Source organism: Canis aureus, chromosome 14 (genome assembly GCF_053574225.1).
Source record: "Canis aureus isolate CA01 chromosome 14, VMU_Caureus_v.1.0, whole genome shotgun sequence".
NCBI lineage: Eukaryota > Metazoa > Chordata > Mammalia > Carnivora > Canidae > Canis > Canis aureus.
Window position 1 is genome coordinate 51,089,843 of NC_135624.1, and position 5,680 is coordinate 51,095,522.

Here is a 5,680-nt window from a genome sequence, read left to right on the forward strand (position 1 = left end):
CTCTTCCTACCAATTTAGCAAAGCCACAGCCCTGGTTAGATTGAACTCTTCCCGTGTGTGTGCCCACACAACTAAACAGTGGCTAGAGAAATACAATCCACAGACAACCCACTTCAAATCCATGACCACTAACCTCAAGTGCTCTTCAATGCCTCAATCATACTAAAATCCTCTAGTCCGTTCACTCTCCCACTCTGCTGACTGTATTACATGTGTGTCCTCAGGAAAATGAAGCTACTGGAAGAGAACTCCCCACAGGTTACCACCACCACCTCCTCCACCCACCTAAGACATCTGTTCCTCCAAACGCTTTCTCTTGTTACTATTATTGAAGGATCCTTTTTTAAATGTAAAATCATGATTCTCGTACAAATATAAAATGAACATACGCCAATAATTTTATTTAACTCATTAAGGGATGAAGGAACCGGTAAATATTAGAACCAGTTGAAAGAATTCCTAACAAATAAATGGATAACGAGGCATGCCAAAATGAATGTAATAGATGCAAATTAATTGCTTATTAGTTGCAAAACTAGCATCTACACAGTAGGGGAGGGAATGCAATTGAACCTCCATCAGACAAAATTCATTTATATGCCAAATGAAAAGAAGTATTTGCATTCCTATCAGTGGTCTATGAGTTGTAAAATAGCTCAAAGACTCGGGGTAGAGAACCCAGAGTGTGCTAGAAAGGACACCAGTAATATTTTTTGTTCACTTGAAAGTCGTGACAATTTTTTCCTGAAACTATAAACCATATCTCTGGATTTCCTCCCAAAGCCAGGTCCCCTACTTGAGCCCTAGATTCTACGTAAGAATGCCTGACCAGGGATCCCTGGGTGGCGCAGCGGTTTGGCGCCTGCCTTTGGCCCAGGGTGCGATCCTGGAGACCCGGGATCGAGTCCCACATTGGGCTCCCAGTGCATGGAGCCTGCTTCTCCCTCTGCCTGTGTCTCTGCCTCTCTCTCTCTGTAACTATCATAAATAAATAAAAATTAAAAAAAAAAAAAAAAGAATGCCTGACCATTCTTCCTTCCACTAGATCATCACATTTTTGCCCTTTCCTCAACATTTCTTTAAGCAGAACCTAATCTCATTCCCCTTACCAGATAACAAGCTTATCTCTGGGCTTGTTTTGTGTATTAGCTTTGGTTTTGTTTTTGGTTTTTTTGGGGGTTTTTTTGTTGTTGTTGGTGGTGGTGTTTTTTTTTTTTTTTTGCAACAAAACTAGAAAGATTTATTATATTCGGACTAGTGTTGGTTCTTCTCCCACTGACTTGAGTAACTGTGTAGGCCTCACGACTCCAGTGAAACTGCTCCGGGAAAGATCTCCAATGACCCTACTAAAGCCAGTGGTCTGTTCGAGGTATCCATCCCAACACAGCAGCAGCAGCTGGTCACTTGCCCTACTTGTCTACAAGACACCCCCCACCCCCCGCCCCAGGTTTTCCCCCTAGCTCCCTGGCTGCTCCTGCCCACATTCCTCTACTGACTCCTTCCCCCTTTCCTAACTTCCGAATGCTTGGAGTGTGCAATCCACAGTTCCTGGTTCCTCTCACTCTCTGTACTTGGTGACCTCATCCAGTCTCAGGACTTTTAAGTACCGTTTATGTGCTGACAACTCCCGTGTTGACATATCTGTCCTAAACATCACTCCTGCGCTCCAGGCTCGTATACCCAGTTGTCTACTTAAGAACTCTATCTGATGTATAACAGATATCTCAAGTTTTGACATGATTTAAAGTTAGGTTCTGACTTTCCATCTCCCGCACCTGATCCACCTACAGTCTTAGGTGGATCTTAGTCTTATTTTCTCGAAGCAAAAATGATAACGTCTTCCTTGCTTTTTCCCCTTCCTTCACACTCCACTAGCCAGTCTGTGGTTTTACCTTCAGAATACCTCCAGAATCATCCCTATTATAATAACTCTACTCACTGCCATCTTGATCTAAGCTGCCCATCATTTCTTACCTAATTTACTGCAATAAACTCCTAATCTTTTCCCCTGCTTTCTCCCCTTATCCCTTATGGCTGATTTTTCACACGAGCCAGAGTGATCTTTCAAAAACCTATTGCCAGATCTTCCAAAAACTTGTATCATCTCATACTCTTTGCAACAGCTCCCACTTTCTCTCAGATAAAAGCCTAAGTTCCTATAATAACCTCCTACCCCCCCCCAACATGATCTGGCCCCCAGTTACTTCTTTCCTCATCTCCTATTTTTGCTCTCATCCACTTCCCATCCAGTGGCCTCCTTGCCATTTCTTACACATCAGTCCTGTCCCTCTGGTAGGCCTTTGCACTGGCTGAGCCCTCGGCCTAGAATGCTTGTCCCCGAGATGGCTGCCGTACAGCTAACTCCCTCATGTCCTTCAAGTTGCTGTATTAGTTATCTATTGCTGTGTAACAAAGGACTCCAAATTTTAGCAGCTGAAAACAGCAAACATCTAAAAGCTTCTGTGCATCAGGATTTCAAGTGCAAATGAGCCGAGTGCCTTCACCCCAAGGATTCACTGCAGTCAAGGTGGCACCAGGGCTGAGATCTCCTCTGTAGGCTCCACCAAGGCAGGACCCACATCCCAACTTGCTCGCCTGGTTGTTAGCAGGATTCAGTTCCTTGTGAGCTATTGAACTAAGGGCTCATGGCACAGTACCCAGGTCCCATCAGAGCAAGCAAGCAAGCAAGCAAGGGCATGCAAGACAGGAAACACCATGCCTTTGTAACCTGATCTTGGAAGTGACATCCCATTGCCTTTGCCATATTCTGCTTGTAGGAAGGCAGTCACCAGACCAGTCCACATTCAAAGGAAGGGGATTGTACAAAGGCAGGATGATTGGGAGGTGTGGATAAAGGGGCGCCATCCAAGGAGCTGTTTACCACAGTCACCTTCTCAATGAAGTGACCTCCTTGCTTAAAGTTGCAACCTAGCCTCTCTCATTTCCACCCCCTCTTTGCTATTATAAGCAATAACAAATACTTATTGCTGAGTCACTTCATTTCGAAGTGGTTCTATAGCAGTAGCCATCTGATGCACTCTTTTCTAAGAAAAAAAAAAACTCTACAATGTGCTTTTTCATTTATGCTTATTATTTTATTGTCTGTCTCTCCTCGTTAGAATGTAAAATATTGTTTTGGGCTTTTTTGTTTTGTTTTGTTTTGTTTTGCTTGCAGATATATCCCCAGCACCAGAAGAGGGTCTGGTACATAATAGACACTCAATAAATATTCATCCAAAGAATGCTTCTACTGTCACTGTTTTCTGCATAACCACTAATTTCCTGCTGTGACTTTGTTGCAGAATTGCAATAATATCTACCTTATGAATACCAAACACAGTTTATATTCACACGTGGGAAAAGCAATGATCCAATTGTGTATTATACGACCCAGAAATCAGTAACAATTATGGTAAAGAAAAAATAAAATGAAGTTCAAGCAAAAGTAATGCTTAGGTATCCATAAATTATAACAATCCCACACACACATTTTTATCAGGTTTTATAAGAGAAATGCAGCATTTATGGGAAATTGGAATAAATGCATTTATTCTTCAAAATACTAAGATTAAAGCCCGTTAGTGAAGAGGAAAGTGGTTACTCTTCAACTTGAAGCCTGTATCTCTAACTCTGGTTTCTCCCCTACACTTAAAAAAAAGTCAGCACTTTGAGATTTCTCACTTCTTGACTTCTAGACCTATTACTCTGTGGCCTGCTCTAACTATGACCACGATTTTTTGACATGTGTTATAGATAAAATCTTTGAGGTTTATAGAAAAAACAAGAGCCCATGCCAGAGGAAGTATATAATCCAATAAATTAGAAAGAACTTAATCTGTTTCTCTGTAATACTCCTTCAGTTCTGTGCTTGTTTTTTTTTTTTTTTCCCTAAGATTTTATTTTTGAGTAATGTCTACACCCAATGTGGGGCTCAAACTTACAACTCTGAGATCAAGAGTTGCATGCTCCACAGACTGATCCAGCTGGGTGCCTCCAATTCTATGCTTATGAAATGGTGAGAATAAGTTATTTTTAGTGCAAAATATGCCCATGTTAATGATTGAAAAGGGTAGGTGTTAGTTCAATATTCCACTTCTCATTCCCACCTAATCGTTGTGGCCAAGTTGCATTTCCAATCATCTTTCTCCCTTCCCATCTAAAATTGTCTACTAGAGTCTCCTTCCATGATTTTGCTTTTAAGACATGGAAGAAAACTTTAGATTTCAGAGTAATCATGCAATTCAGGACTACCTCAATTGGTGAGGGACAGTGAAATAGAAATGGATTCCTTTTCTTCTCTTCCATACCTTGGGGACTACAGTTCTGAAAGTAGAATTTATTAATGGATGAGTGCCTTCCATGAAATCAAGCTCATAAACTTGGAGATGGAAGAGACGTCAAAATTCTTGATTTTTCTAAATAATGTATTAATCTATTATAAATTTACCTGAGTCCATTTTGGGCCCCTTTTTCATATTCTCAGTAATATCTTTGGTGATCTTGTATCTTCAAAGTTTCTTATACAACTTCTGTCTTTTAAAAAACTCTTTCATTCTTCAAAAGTTTTATTTTTCCATTCCAGAATTCCAAAATGTGTAAAACAAATCAGTTTACCCTATCCACAATGATGATATTATATACTTTAATATTCTTCCCTTCTCAGAACAACTTTCCAGATTGTCAAGTTGTTAAATTTTGTGGTTGTTCTTACTGTTGTTTGTTCAAAGATTTTATTTATTTATTCATGAGAGACACAGAAAGAGAGAGGCAGAGACACAGGCAGAGGGAGAAGCAGGCTCTTCACAGGGAGCCCGATCCTGGGACCAGGATCACACCCTGAGCCCAAGGCAGATGCTCAACTGCTGAGCCACCCAGGTGCCCCCTTAGTGTTGTTTTAGATCAGAGGGTCATGGGCTTTTAACTCAGATGAATTTTATTTGCATTCACTGGATTGCATCTTTATTGGGGTGTGGTAATTCAGATGCAGAAGCGCCGGATAGCCTGAGGATATGTCAGAAGTGAATAAGCAACTGAGTATGTCATTTTGGGCATGCGTGCTAATAAATTTTACTCATTCAAAGGGTGTATTAGGATGAGAAGTCCTATTAGGATGAAAAGGCATTTGGGTATATGGATGGACCTTAAAACTGTTAGAAGAGGTTCACAAGGGAATGGTTACCTACAGGTGGAGCACTCCTTGTAACTTGCCCTACAATATCCAGGCCTACCTTTCATTTTCATGGCCTGACAAGGTATGTCTTCATTACCATAAAATTCAAACTCTTTTATAGTAAGTGAAACAAGAAAGACCTCAAGGCAAATCCTTCTACTACCTCATGGACCAATAGCACCCTGATTTGCCTATTAAAGGAGACAGTATTCAATTAAAAGTTCTGGGTGTAGTTAGAAACGTCGCTCCTTCCTTCACGTCCCACTTGCATAAACAGGTCCTTTGAATTATAGTCAAATCATGAAGCCACCTTAGCTGCTAGTACAACTTCCACAAGGTTTCAGGAAATGTTTTGCCTCATGTGTGAGGAAATATTAAAATGCCATTATATAAATGTATACTTCCAGTTAAATTCAGATTTACATAAAACTAATTTGTATGAGGAATTAAATCTGCTTAGAGATAAACTGTTCCACAAGAATCAACACTCTAGAAATACTAAAATTTAAT